The 16,147-nt window shown below is 37.7% G+C and overlaps 1 protein-coding gene across 4 annotated transcripts in view; it reads right to left on the bottom strand.

Moving 5' to 3' along the window:
* The window catches only part of ZNF385D (zinc finger protein 385D), a 415,254-nt gene that overhangs the window by 166,055 nt on the left and 233,052 nt on the right, over positions 1-16,147 (bottom strand). The gene's annotated exons all lie outside the window — the stretch shown is intronic.

The raw sequence follows: 16,147 nt of genomic DNA, 5'->3' as shown, positions 1-16,147 counted from the left end.
AAAAAAAAAAAAAAAAAAAACAAAAAAAAACCCCTTTTAAAATCATATGGGGTTGGGTTTTTTTTCCCCCCCCCCCCCCCCCTTTTTTTTTTTTTCCTTTTGGCAGCAAACGCGTTCAGTGACATAACGTGCTCAATTACATAATCGACATGAAAGACAAAGCGTATATTGTTAGCGTATTTTTCCTTTGAAGGGCAGGCTCCAGGAGAAGCCCCGAGTGCCCCGTTTCCCCCAACTTCAGTAGAAGATGAAGATGCGTAGCACTTTGCAGCATCATGTCCCTTTAGGAGTTTGGTTGCTTTGTTTGTTTGTTTGTTTTTAAAATCAATAGTTCCATTTCAGTTTAATCTGAATGTTGGATAAAGCTCAGTCTGTTTATCTATTTTTAAAAAGCAACTGACGAAGAGGTAGTTCAATTTTAATAGAGTTGAACTGATTTTTTAAACTATGATTTCTTCGCGTGAATAGCAAAGTGTGAGGACGGGAGATATATGACAGTAAGGATTTGTAATGGAGTTTGCAACCTTTCACCCTCCAGGTCTCTGGTTCCTTTCTAGCCCAGGTTGATAAGTCATTAGCAGCTGGCAGCTATTTTATTGCCCTGTGACAAATGGAGTGACCCTAAGTTTGTTGCAAATAGGTCCCCCCACAGTGCCTGCTGCTATATGAACTAGTAGCAGTTTCAGAGGAAGAAAGACAAAGAAATATTGAAATACTCTCCACCACCTACCTACACATAGTGCCTCAGGATGGATCTGACACACACTGGTGTGGCAGGATGGTGAAGATTACACGGTCTCTATTTGTGCACATACTATGTCTGTTCTATGGATCAATAGAGGACATGGGTTTCCTTCTGTCAGTCTGGTGTGTATCACTGATACACTTAAACTAAATAAAGTCAAAAAATAATGGATAGTATGCCAAAGTGTTTATTTCATTATAATAGAATCTAGCAGGATGAATGCTTCCATTCTACAGGAAAGAGGATGACAGGTATAATTCATTTAAAGCTCCACTTCTAATTTGTAAAAGCCCCACACAGTAATTACTATTTCATGAGATCTGATAACTTAGGGCAAAATTGCTCCACCAGCACGCTCCAATTGCAGCAGAAGAGTTAAAAGTCCCGGTGTACATCGCTGCTACACATTTTGCAGTTAGAGTCCTCCACAGCATTGCTCTCTAGAGGTTTCATGCTACCCGTATGAAAAAGTCACCAAGATTGAACTCTGCTGGGGGGAACTAGGGCATGAATTTAACTCCTGTCCCTCACTGGCAGTCCTAATTCTCTGTTTCTGATGCCTAGCCTTTCTCAGTGCCCCTTCTTATTCCAGCTGCCCCTAAGAAGAGGCACGCCTGAAATGAGAGAGACACCGTACACAGATAAACTCCAAAATAAACTTTGTTTTATAACTAAAAAGCACACAGTGCAGCAGGAGAGTGCTTTGAGGCCACAGCATGCAAGGAAGGAAGATCAAGACCTCTTGTGTGCTTCAAACTGACCAACGGCAACTTAAGTTGGGCAACTCATAAATCACAGTGAAAAATTGCTGTCTATAAATACCTAAAAAAAAAAAAAGGTCTACAAACCATGGGCTGTATTTTAACTAGAGGGTTTGGACAGCAAGTAACAGCAGGTATTCATGGTACCTTCCTTTCCTCTCTTTCATCATTACAATGGTCATTCACGTCTACTGCACAAGGAAAGACGTCATTACGATGGTCATTCACGTCTACTGTACAAGGTATTTCCTCACTATAGGAGAAAATACCACCCTCAAAGGCTGGTTTAAAAATATCTCAGCTGGGCCATTCTAATGTCCTCTGAGCGGTAGATATAAGCTACTATGAGGAGCTTTCTGCAGCACAAGCATTCCTTCCCCTCCCTTCACCGAGGGTAAAAGCTCAGCGAATCAATTCACTGTGAAATCCTTCAGCTCCTTTGCTAGCTCCAAAGTGCTTTCTCAGAGGCCCTGAGTAATGCCCTTTAGGACAGTCTGTGCCCAGGCACAGAGTTTGCCTCTTAGGCTGCCTTTACCTTATCATAGAAAAGCTCGGGTTCATCCTGCCGGGAGTCAGACCTTGCGAGATGTGGGCTACCTCCAGTCGTGACTTTCCTCCAAGCTGATATGCCTTGCTGATTCCTGCCCTCAGCTAGCCAGCTGAGAGCCCCAGGAACAGGCCACTCATGAAGCATTAGTGGTCAGGCAGCAACCATGTGGCCTTCAAACATCCCTTCTTGACCTGGCTGCTCTGTTACAATACCTGTACCAATTTGGTGGAGTCTGATGGCAGATCAGCTCCTCAGGAAACTTAAACAGCAAAGTGCCACATAGACCGATATATTCTTCACCACGTGGTTTTGCACTTTAATATGCAAAACAATCAGGACCAATTCCCCCCTCATTGCATTGTATTTCTGTTCTTACAGTAGGCATACAATCAAAGTAGCCAAAGAGAAACCAAAAAGTTTTCTTTAATTTCTTTGCATTTCAGCTATGGAACAAATGCAAAAGAGGAGCAAAAGTCACTGGTGGTCTCTCCCAGAAAGCTTTCACTGCCCAAATTCACTTACTCCATGCCATACTCTGCTTTCATTTACACACATACGACATTAATAAACTGCAAAAAGAAGTAGAGTTCCAAGAAAAGGACAAAGGAGAAATTTTATTCCCAGAATGGGATATTGTCACTGTCAGTGAACGGAAGGATTAGTTGAGTAATTGCAATTCTGAATGGTTGGTGTTTTAACTCAAGCACTGTGGACTCTGCTGAATGCAACTGTGGAGAAGCACAGTCAGGAGCAGCAAACACTTGTGTGTGTCTGGAGATTTGAGTAGACCCAGTCTGGGCATGCAGGATCATGCAGAATGAATGAGCAAATTAGCCCATGATGTCAGCCCACGCTGCAAACTCCCAATCATCAACAAGCCACCACAGGCTGACCAGCATTTAGCTTTGCTACAGATGCAGGTGAGCTGCAAAATTGTCGTATTTTCATGCATGGTTCACCTATAAAATCACCCCCCCAAAAAACCTTGTGATTCAGCAATAGCATAGACATAACATGAAAAAAAAGTACCTTCTGCTAAAACAGCTACCTCACACCCTTATTTCTAATAACAGAAGTAGCTTCTACTCCCCCAAATCCTCTTTCCCAACAACCTGTTTCTTTTTTTGCTAATAGCATCTCCACCTTCATTTTTTCTGTCCTTCCTCACTTTGACAACCCCACTTTGGTAAAGGGTTTGCCACAAAGGGCAGATTTTCAAAACACAGACAAGACATTACCGCTTCAGAATCAGCAAAAAGCAAGCTGAGAGTACATGTCCCAGAAGTACAGCACATGCCCTAGATTTCTCCAGAGCTGGGAAAGCTACAGGTTAACTCCCACGCCTGACTTGGTCTAGAGCCAGAAGGCCACTTCGTGAACTAGCTGCACTATCTATGCTTTCTACTGATTTTTATCAGTAGATTTACACAATGCCTCCATAGTAAGTATTAAAACCACTCGCAGGCATGTCTGTTGCAGAGACCAATTAATATTTAATATTAATGCACCCAGTTAATTCCCTAGGATTCCTGGAAAACTCACTTCCAGTCTTGAACTCTCCCAGGAGGCAACTAATATTAGATTTATACCCAGACTCTTACCAGTTGGCTTTGATGAATTTCAATTAGTGAGGCTGACCACAAACCTTTTCTTGCAAATGCAGAAGCATATCGAGGGACTCTGATTGCAGAAGTGTAATAGTAGGCAACAAAATACACTAGTGACACAACATTTTAAGCCTATACAGCATGTGTAGTAGGTTAAAAGATCTCATACACTTGAAAGGTTTCCAGATTTTCCCAAATTAAATTTTATCTACTGTACAGAGACAGCTATTAAGAATAAAAATGTATTGTGCAAATATTCATTTCTGAAAATAAAGTGGGAGAAGCAACCCAAACCACACTTGACCTACTATTTGCCAAAAGCACCCCAAACCTAAAAGATTTTTGAAGGGAGGGCTAGAACTTCCACAAAATTTGGGAATTTATGTATTGCAGATATTTCATTCCTATTAGTACTACAGTAACCACAGTGCAGAAATAAAATCAGCAAACAAACCACAGTTTTGTAAACTCCAAAAGTAACTGAAAATGTTTCCAACTGCACATATTTTTGTGCCTCAAATCAAATACACTAAGTACATCAGCTAAAAATTTGGTTTGTTTTTATTTTGAAGCCATCTGGAGTAGTTTAAGACATACTACAACTAATACAGATTTTGTGATTCATTAGTAATCTCTTGAGGTTACGCTAAAGGATGAGAAGGAGCAAGTTACATTTGTATATTTTAACTAACCGTAGAGGCTCATCTTCGGTTTGCACGTTCTCCACTGGCTAAAACTACCAAATGTGTTTTTTACCCTTGACTCAGAAGTGTCACTTCTGGAAATCTGCAATATTTGTCACCATGAATACCATTTAACTGCAGCAGTACCCAAAGGAACTCTGTACCGCCACACGTGAATACAACTGGAGGAACTTAATTAATCTTCCTGTCACTTCCATGATGCTTTTCATTAGTTTAGCTGCTATCTGATCAACTGCTCCATCCTCTATTGGAAATGGCTAACCAGAACCTCCTATAAAAGCGTTTTCGAGAAGTAAACAAAGACTCACCTTTGATTCTGAGAGCCTTTACAAATCTCTGCCGTGCAGACTTTATCAGTTCAATAACAGCACTTGCAGCACTGTTGTTTTTAAGCAACTGGGATTTTCTACTTACAAGAAAATAGCAACAATATGCATTTTCATAAGCTTAAAAATAATACTTCTAGTATTTTATAGTTTGAACATAGATGACATGTGGCAACTGAAAGGCCATATTTTTCTGAATTTCCTTTCCATGGATATGGATAGTTATTACACAAACAAACAGAATGCTGCGAACATAAAAACAAACGGACATTTTAGGCACTATTGCTGCTCATTGTTTTACTAAATGCCCACTCCTGTCATCTTTTGCTCCTAAGCATGTTACAATTTTTAACATAATGAATGTGAATGGGTACACAAATGGTGTAGAAGCTTAACTATGTATATTGATAATAATTTTAAAGAGAAAGATGGTCTCAAAAGCAAATGAAATGATTTAAAATCTTGTCTGTGTCCATGTCAAAGATACTTTTTCACATATATAAAAAAATCTATTCTTTTTTTCAGTCAAAGAATGAAAACTGGAACTGATGGTAACATCATCTCCAATATGCATAATCCTTTCTTTCTCCCTTTTTCACCATTAATTTTATTTATGTACTGCACTCAGTAAAATTTGTCTAACTGACGAATGGGCTTTGAGTATACAGCATGTAGACAATCCATCACTTAAGGTGAACAAGTCAGCACTTCAATTTTTTGTCAATTTTTGACTCTTTACAATTTTTCAACATACTTTTTAAGATTCATCACCAAATCCTGGCACTGTATTCTCCCAATTTCTAAATTTGTAATTTTAAATTTAGAAATCCAGATGTTACAATGAGAAATTCTGTAGAGATTTTGCACTGTAGATTTTTTTTTTCCCTCTCTGATTTACAGGATGCAATCCATTCATAAGTCCGACCTGCATTTTGCATTTCTGATTATACCATAATGAATAAGCTAAATTTGATATGTAGAGGATCTGCCAATTAATCTCTTATAATCGGATGTGTATGTGCCTTATGCTGTATAGTGCATTTGTTTAAAACAAAACAGTGGCCAAAACTGTGCACGTCTATTATTTCTAAAATCATCTTTATCAATCAAATGACAAGCCTCAAGTAACAAAATCAGATATTACATAGTGAAATCGTGTTCATACTGCCTGGTTTAACTGTTTGTATTCAGTTAAACAAAATTAACTAAAATGTGTTGCATTATTAATTAGAGACCTTTTCATTTTGCTCAGAAATGATAGCAATGCTATTATTGCATAGGTATCAGTTACATTTCAATACCAGAAAATCATTAGCACTCCTGTACTCCCCTGTGGTTTCACATGAGTGGTTTGGTTTTGGGGGTTTGCGAGGGTGGTTGGGTGGTTGGTTGGATTTTGTTTAGGTTTTTTGTTTGTTTGTTTGGAGTTTTTTTCCTTCAAGAAGGTGGATCAATGAAATGGGGATCTCTTCAACAAATCTTTTAGTGCACTTTTGTGCAAAGTTATCCAGGCCTATTGATTTTAAATAGCCTTTAGTCCAAGTAGCTGCTTCTTGACATCTTCCTTCCTTTCTTCCAAGCATTTTGGAAAGTGCCTCAGCACACATGACATGAGGATAGTATCAAGCATTTTTCAAAATACAGGAAAATAAAAATATTTATTTAACACTTATGGCTCTTTCAAATCACTCATAACAATCTTACTATCTCCATCTAGTGGAGATAGTACTATATCTAGTACTATATATACTATAAGGATTTTTGTTCTTAAAACACTAAAAACTTTTTATTGGTCTTTCCTTTGCCATCCACACATTTCTTATTTCCTATTTTTTGATTTCCTTAAAAATTTTCTTTACTTCTTACTTCTAATTCATATCAATTAGTATCCACTTCCTCTTTTATCATTTTGTTCCAAGTAGCTTTTTGATTTCTAGCTGCTGTCCTTATTTTGTGGCTGAACCAGAACAGACTTTTAGCCAAAGTTTTCAATTTTCTGAACATGAAATGACTTTTTTAGTCATACGGTAACCTCTAGTTATTTAAGGAAACATCAATTTTCTTTTAAGCCTTTCTGTACTTTTCTTCCCAAACAATTCTGCTCCTAATTTTCCTTTAAGAAATAAAACATCTTGAAGCACAAAATATGTAAAAGATTTTATCCGTATTCTGTTTGCTCCTGTAGAATATAATCAAATCAATTTCCACACCCGTAAGTCCCTAAATGGAAAAATTCAAGATATGGTTATGAAACAATACTCCTTCCTTTTCTTGATGCTGTGTAGAGATGCACAAAAATGAAAAGAAAAAAAAAGTAGCAGCAATGCAGTATGATTTTATGTTTCTCAGTGATTATGAAGGCACTGAGCTGTGATTTCAACATATAACTGCAAAAGGGGAAAAAAAAGAAAAGGACTGCTGGCAGATCTGGTCCCAATGTGAGTGGGTGCAGGGCAACTTGTTTTGTGTACTGGGTCAATCGATGGGAGCAAGGTTGCAACACGGACCTACAGCCAGGAAGGGACACAAACACCGGCAGCTGCACAGCACTACAATGTCTCTCCAGCTTTGGAGAGCTGAGATACTTTGCAACAGCATCTGAAGCATCTGCCAGATGACAGCACCACATTTGGAAACTAATAACAGGCAGGAACTTAAAGCGCATCCAGCTTTAACTCCCTAAAAAGGAGGCAACACAACTAAACTAGCCAGTGCTACAGGTGCCTCCTGGGGCAACTCATCCTGTGGTAAATTGTTACCTGAGAGGAAGACAACTGGTCCCCCTCTGCAGGTACTTCTTTCATTCCACTGACTCGCAGAGGGGTATCAACATTTAACTTAGGATAGATGATAAACTTTAAGCCAGTTACTGTTCAGCAGGAGAAATTTCATCTCCAATGATTGTAAAACTGTCTAACTAACCTCATAGTAAACGCACATGATGTTTTTGAATTCCTCTCTAATATCCAGGGAAAAATTATTTTGGCTAATGTGTTGCTATCAAGGGAAATGCTAGTCAAAGGTGAGTAAGCTGCAATCTACCAGAAACTGCCATGCAAAAAAGGGAGGGGGGAAAAATGGCAGCAGACAAAGCACTTATTTGAGGGTATAAAAAGATGCAAGTTACAGCACAGTGTTCAACCTTTTAAAAACAGTATAATTTTTTCAAAATTATCTCATATTCACACCAGAGATGAGTTTGATTTGTATGTCCATGTGTAAGCATTTTGCAGTTTCACACATGCAAGCTTCACAACAGTGTAAGAAATGAATTGTCATTAAGTGAAAATATTCGTGATACTTATTTTCCCCACAGTAGATACCACTGTAGGTGGGATTTGGCTTGGAGACTGACACCTGTTTTCACATGTATATCTGGATGCCTACCTGCAAGCTGGATGTCTGATTTCCCATCAGTCAACAGAGATCAAATTGACATAAGCAATAAAGTCAGAAGAGGAATTTATCACATCTGAAAGCGAACACCAGCTTTGGTTGGCCAAGTAGCTCTCCAAGCTCCATTAACTATATTGACTAGAACTTCACCAATCAAAAGGGGAGCTTAGACACCTAATTCACTCATAGATACCTATACACACAGACCTAACTATACACACTCTGCAAAATGCAAGTTGAATCTCAGCCAAGGCTTCCCAAGATCTGGGACCCCTACAGCTCACTCATACCCACTGAAATTCTGATCCATCTGGGGTCATCAGAGCAAATACTAACTCTGCTCAGCGACACTAAGCAGCAATTTAGGACAGAACATGAACACCACCTGCAAGTGAAACCAGCATGAAATTTATACAAGAAGAATTGAATTATCTCCTAAGGAATTAACTATAACATTAGCTTCCACAGTGCTTGAGAATATTTCCCAGACTCTTAAATGACCAAACATTGGCTCAATAATTATTCTTACGCAAAAAAAAAACCAAAACACCACACACACAAAAAATAACCAAACAAAAAACCCACAAAACAAAACCAAAAAAGGAGGCAACAGAGGAAAGTACCGCTCTTGAATGACCAAGCTGACATTCTACAATAACCATGTTTCACTAAAATCCCTGTGGATTGATTTATGGTATTCATGCTTACTTTTAAGAAAAGAAACAGGAACATGTCACTAAGTAGCTGTTAGATGATATAGCTATTTAGCATTAACAGTGAAAAAAAAAATATTAAGAAAAACCTAAAACCAACTTATTTCTTTTAAGTTTCAAATGCTCCAGTACTGTTCTCCCAGAAGATGGGGGCGGGGGGAAGAATGTTACTGCTTTTTACCACTCTGCCAATAGTGTTCAAATACATTCCTACCAGGTTTATAATAATTAACAGTAAAAGGAGAGTTTTCATCTCTGTTCCCGCCCTTTGATCTTATTGACAGAGTCTCCTGCCATTCTAATTCAGAACGACATGTACAGCAAAAAACTGCTGTCTGTATCTGTTCCTGACTTTCTTGTTACATCTTTTTCCTGTACGGTTTCCTTTTGATCTGCCATACCTCTGAATTTAATTATCACGTTTGAAAACACCCTGCCATAACAGCAGACTATAAGTAATTCTGTCTGTTTCTCACAGCAAAACGAAAAGACTGTATCCCAAAGCCAAGCTCCCTCTTCAGTATGCACTTTTTAGAGTCCAGCTCAATACAAATACTTCGCAATTGCGTTTATGCCAAAATAATTAGGAAATTAATAACTTTAAGACATGATAGACTAAATAGAGTACTGCTGCTATTTTTAGATAATTCAGTGACTTGATTTTTAGTCAGTTTGCCACACAGTACCTCTACAAATAAACCTAGTTACTCTAGGTGCCTAAATATGGACGTAGAGACAGAAAATACCGGACTCCTTACCTCACAGAATTTTTTCTTCTCTGCACTACACAGATGAACAGTATACCACAGATGAAAGTGTACATTATACCTTAACTTCATTTTCCTAACAAAGCATTAAGAACTGAAAGAATTTCAGCTAGGTTTGAAAGCCCCAGCCATCTCTCTCCAGACTTTGTAGATATGAGACAACTGTTCCAGGCATGCTGACTGCCTAGGAATTTATCTTGGACACAAAGAGCATGCTATGCCAACACCATCTCAGTTTAGGGGTGTCAGAGGAGGAAAAGTTAGCCATAATGTTGTAGGAGCCTGTATCTCTGCCCAGCACTGAATAAAGGTCTGCAGATAACCGAAGAGGAGTTTTTCACAAAGATGCATGATGGTATGGCAGACTGCTACACTCACTTCATCTGCAGATCCTCTGCATTTAAAAAAAGTGATTGTCGTTACATGAACATTTATGTTCTGACTGCTCAGAGTTGACTGCAATGTAAAAGTGACTTCTAGCTCATCTGTGGGTTACAGTGATTTGGCAATTTGGTTTCGTGCAGTAGAAAACTGCATCACTGACAGAAAAGCTTTCATGGAACAGAGTGTAAAAAAATAGAAGGCCTCAGTAAAAGCATTTGATGTAAAAATCTGCAATGCCTGTTTATTCTGCTAAAGATAATGTATCATGTCCTATAAGAAGTTGATACTTTCTGTACTGATACACTTTTCAATACTTATCTATCACTTCCTTGATCACTGTCCACCAGAGCATTTAATCCAAGAGTAACTGTCTATACATTAAAATCCACTAGGACATGTTTTATCTTCATTTACATCCCTTAAAACCAATGACTTCAAGAGCAAATTCAGAAGTACTGTGCACGAGTAGTGCAATGTTGCATAAAGCATGTACACAGACTCAGATACACACGCATCTACATTCAGACATGTGCACACACATACAGGGTAACATGACTATGCTAGATGCTTTCTCAGACGTGCAATTAACTTCCTGCACAGGTAAATAGGATTCCTGTTTCCCCTTCTTTCTTTCTCATTCAGGTTCAACAAGGTAATCTTTTTTCATCATTGGATATGAGGCCAATCAAATCTTAGAATTAAGAGTGATAAAATTTGCACTCTATTATTTTTTACTTTCCATTCAGTACTGCAGAGACACTTGATTAGAATGAGGAAGAAGTTAAATTATAATGGTAAAAATTTTAGCAGGTTATAATACGATTAGTGTTAGGAATTGTTCTTAGTAAACTCCTAGTTGGTTCCTCCTCATTGCTGCTGAGCATAAAAAAATTGTCATGATTGGTTACACCTCTGTCTTCTGGGCCTCATAACTGTTCTATTCAGGTTAGAAACCTTTTTTTTCCCTGTCTTTGCTGAATATCCCAACCAACACACAGGGAAAGAATGAACCATGGTTTTAGTCAAGGTCCTGGGAGCTCCTACCATTTTTTACATATTATGTGACTAGTTAATCCAATTTTCTAGTTCAGAAGCAGACGAACCAGTGTTTTGGTCCTGCTGTTGCACATACTATGTATTCCATATTTTTTCTGCTACAGTCTTTTGCCCTTTTATAAAAGGCCATTTTAAACTTTTCATAGAATATTTTCTATGGGAAGGTTAGATCTGACAGGGTACTAATGGAATAGCCTTTGATCTTTTTTCCTTGACTTACACTCATTCAAGCCTGCTAGAAGATTTTGTAAAATGACAAATGCAAGAGTGAGTGACTGAACAAGAACCACCTATTACTTTGAAAGGGGACAACACAGGAGGTGCAATAGTTTTTAGCTAAAAATATCAAAATGTTTAATTTATGGAACTTTAAGAAAAGCAGATGTTAAGTAGCACTAGTATACACACATACATATTTTTAAACTTATCCGAGATACCAAATCGTGAGATAATAAGAGCATACTACATGAGTCATCAAAGCACATACATTCCAAGGGAGGCATAATTAGTCATTTCTGATGACAGGGTAAAAACTATAAATACCACTTCACTGTCAATCAGGGGTCACAGCATGACATTGTTAAAGAACAAATAAATCGTTTCAAGAGGGGCAGTTTGATTATAAAGCTTCTCCAGTAGGAAGCATCACCATCGAAATAGTTCTCTCCCGTTTTAATCCTAGTGAAAGACCCTTTCAACTCAGCAAGCCAAATGACCCTTGCTCAACAACAGCAAAACATTGGCACCTTTTGAGATGTCCCCCCACTAATGCCAAGATATGCTTCACACAATATATATTTCTGCACCCTGACTGATAATTTACCGGACTTGAGGCACTCATAATACAAAAGGATCAAAGGACATTAACATTTATGATATCATATTAATATTTTTGCAAGAGCTGTTGCATTTTCAACTAGCTGATCTTACAAGATGGGAAATACTATAACCCTGTTTCGCAGAGAAAATGTGGGTTTAAAACAGATTTAGAAAGATTAGAGACAGAAAAAAGGCTAGACTCCTGGAGCTCTTGACTCTAGGGCAGCATTTAGTTCATGCTGCCCCCCATCAAATAAACAGTGAAACCAACAGTGAGAAAGCAGTGTACATAAGAACTGCACTCATCCCTCATATTGCTGAAAGAATATAAACAAAATGGTTTACTACATTGCAAGAAAGCACCCACTCACATTTTCCTTACGCTGTGTTCACTTACATGCTTGGGTTTTTTGGATTTGTTTGTTTGATGGCTTTTGTGCCCCCCACAAGAGAAAAAAGGGTCAAATTCTCCTGGTATAGCTTTAGTGAGACTATGGAAGATACGCTGGGGTGAACTTGACGCAAATTTTGTCAGGAAGAGTTTGTGCTGCTAATAATGGAAAAGGTCTTCTGTTTGTTATGTCACTATTGAGTAGTTTTCAAAAAATTGCTTGCAAACAATTGTTGTCAGCTTTCAAACGTAATTTTATAATACTCTTGTGGCCTTCAAACATGCTACATTTTCATCCTTATCACCACATTAAATCACATTGCCAATAACATCTTTGGGATAAATTTGAATTCTTCAGGCTTGAATTTAATTACATTATGTAAACTAGAAAATGCCTTCAGTGTGCTTTGAGGGAATACCTTATCTTGGCAATTGTTAAATTCTGTTTTGTTTAAAATATTTGCATTTTGATAACTTCATTCTGCTGCATACAGCATTTATTGATCTTTCTCAGGAATACATTTTCAATATAGTACATTGTATTTAATTTCCATAAATCCTCAACTGGAGCATACTCATACACAGCATTTAACGAAAAAATAAATTAACAGGTTTTTGAGACCATCAATATTTGTTTTATAGCAATTATAAGATAGGGAAATGCATCCCCAGGCATTTTTTCCTCTGGACACAGTACTTTAGCGTGTACCCTGGAATATCACTACATCAGTTAATTTTTTTTTACAGCAGAAATACAGTTTTGTGGCATGCTACTTGTGCATGGAAGGTGAGGGTTTTTTCTGTATTATGATTCAGTTATTACCTAATTTGGCTCATTCAGTATATGTTTTGATCTTGTGTGTTTGTTTGGTTTGATTTGGTTTTGGGGTTGTCGTTTGTTTTTTTCTTTTGGTAACATTTTTAAAAAATATTTTCTGGAGTTTTCTTTGCCCCTCAACTCTCAATTTTTCTTTCTTCTTCTAAATCTTCCCTCCTCACATCAGTCTCCCTTCTCTCTCACACTTATGGCAGTGATAACTACATTTTCAGACACAATCAAAGGATATTTTTTTTTCATGTTTATTTCACAGAACACATCTAAATGTGGAAGTATTTTACAGTAAATCAAGCCAAGTCTATCTTTCACCTGCACTTGAATGAAGCTCTTGAAATGCACAAAACACCAATACTAATTAGGAGGATCATAAGCAAATACTACATAGATTTTCATCATGTATCTAATGCAAAAATATATACAACTAACAAAGGCACACAGATTTTCACATCCTTTCCAGTTCTTAAACTTTTGGAAAGCAGATCAGTATGTGAAAAATCTCACTTCACAGCTTGATGTTAGCAAATGAGTAAGACAGTGTTTCCAGCATGCAGTATCCATGGCCAATTGTCCTGTAAACATCCAGCGAGTCTGAGCAAAAACATTGCCATGAAAAGTCTTCCTTAATAACATCATCACTTAGCAAGTTTTTGGCTCAAAAGTGTATTATTGCAAGTAATAGCATCCTGTTAATATCTTAGTTATTTTTCTAAATATAATAAATCTCCCCTTTGATACCCACACTAAATCCCCATATCATATTCACTGGTAGGGTGGGTCTCAGATAAACAACAGAAATGAAGGATTATTATAGTCACAGTGTGGAAATTTTGATCAGTTGGATGTTCCCATGCAGTAAATAGTGTTCAGCTGCACACCACATCTGCTCTGGCACAAACGTGTCCAAAAAGGGATATGGGCTTAGCCAAAAAGGGCACTTTTTACACAATTTCAGATTCTACTACAATTTCAACAGTTAGGCTAGACAGTTTTGGAAGCTTTGTCAGATGAGCAAACATACCAGTATGTTTATAAACAGATCTCATCGCAAATATTGACATTGAAGTATTCTATATGCTTTTGGGATTTGAGTTCTTTCATGAAGTGTTTGATAATTTAAAAGATAATCCCTGCTTCCACAGATTTCAGCTAAGTTAAAGGAAAAGCGGATCTCTTGCCACTGTCTTCAGTTTCCATAGTATAAAAAATAAAGAAGAAAAAAAAAAGTCATGTAAAGAAGTTTTAAAAAATGAAAATAAACCTGGCTTTGGGTTTTTGTTGTTCTCTTGGTTTGGTGTGGTTTTTTTTAAGTTTTGCATAAATTATATTAAAACCTGGATTATGATAAATTTACAGAAGATATGCAATAAAGTAAGCAACTGGAATAGTTGCTATTTGAAAAAGACAGAAGAATTTCATAGTTTGCCATAAAGAAATATGCCACAGGCTTGCTTTTGGGCAACTGTCTGTCGAAAAGTGCTCCCAACAATAAGCAGGGGTGTATAATTTTAAGAGTACATAACATGTAAGTACACATGAAAGCATGAAGGACTCTAGATCCCACTTTCTTCAGGAACTTGACCATGTATTTTTTTGTTAAGAGCCGCAAAAAAAAGCTCTAGTTGCCTATATCAACTGTGCAACTCTCTTTGCACCTGCATAGTTGACATCTAAATAACCGTAAAATTCTTTGGCAGTGTTGGCTTTGGTCCTTACTTGTAATCTGTACAGAGAGGGAGCTGATGCCAAACATAAAATGACATGTAACATCTAAGTTAAGTGTTTCTGCTGAATACCTCACATATTTGGAAACTAGTCATAGCACTGAATTACAGATTTTTAGCTGTGACCAGACTCTGTGTATGTAAGCGTGGTTCATATAACTGCAGCAAAATATTCTTTATAAATCTGGATCAGAAACAAAACCCTCTGAAGAACATCTGCTGCTGCTGTTGAGTCATCTTATATCAGGTACTACAACTCACTATCACAGTGGTGACTCAGGCCGACATGTGGACTGCATTAGCTCCAATGAGTATATGAAAAAAAATAAGATTCTGACAAACTTCTTTGAACTCCTTTGCCAGACTTGGAACAAACACCTCATACAGCAATACCTATTTTGTTATTCAATGTTACCTACAAAGCAATAGCCCAAAAAATGGATAGACACAGTTGTTGAGAGTACATGCAGCTTTCTTTCAAAGCAATGTAATCATTTCACTTGACTAAAGCACACCCTACATATAAACACAGGAATGGCTACATCTGCAAGTTCATGAAATCCAGAGAGCACATTAGAGTACCAATGGCCAGCCGTAGGCATTCACACTGTCTGCATCTGAGCTGGCCCTCTAGACTTCCCTCATTGCCAACAGAGACTAAAGGCACTCTACAGCTCCATCAGCTCAGCCTACAGTAGATTCTAAACAGGTATGTTGAGTCGTTCCTTGGAAACGTCTAGGTTGATTTTTTTTCCTCTCCTCTCCTATGTTAAAGAAATGATAAACAATTAGGCTGGGTGTGCTTCTGAAACACAGAAGCCTAAATTTCCTTGCAAATCATCTCACACCTCCTGACAATATTGGATCAGCACATGAAAAATCAGCGTTCAAGTCAAACTTAAGCAAAGAAGCTCTTCACTTAAACTTGTTCAAATGCACAGATTAACCCACCTGCTAGTGTATCATTTTATTTTTGTCTAGCCCCTCTGGCTGTCTCTGTGGACAAATATTTTTGCCATCATCTATCAAAAGGGGAACCAAAAATGCAAACATTATTCATATCCTCTGTCACTGGATCTGTAAGTTCTCTAAAAAACAGCAGTCCATTATACATTTTTATTGTGCTCCCAGTGGTGAAGAGAGAAATGGCAGGCCTGCTGCTCTTTTAAATTTCCAGAACAGCTGAAGCCATTGCATGATCTCTGTCTCTGCTTCACAAGCACTGGCCAAGAGCATGGTATAAAAATAATTTAAGGTATGTAACAAAGAACAGAGCAGAGCATAACCTATAGTCAGAAAGTTCTCAGAAGCAATTGCCCAAATAAGTCAAGAAGGCTCACACAGATGGCTTTTATCCTGATTCTCTACA

The sequence above is a fragment of the Calidris pugnax genome, unplaced genomic scaffold (genome assembly GCF_001431845.1).
Source record: "Calidris pugnax isolate Ruff unplaced genomic scaffold, ASM143184v1 scaffold11, whole genome shotgun sequence".
NCBI lineage: Eukaryota > Metazoa > Chordata > Aves > Charadriiformes > Scolopacidae > Calidris > Calidris pugnax.
The sequence above is the reverse complement of the archived record's forward strand: the minus strand, read 5'-3'. Positions and strand labels throughout refer to the sequence as shown.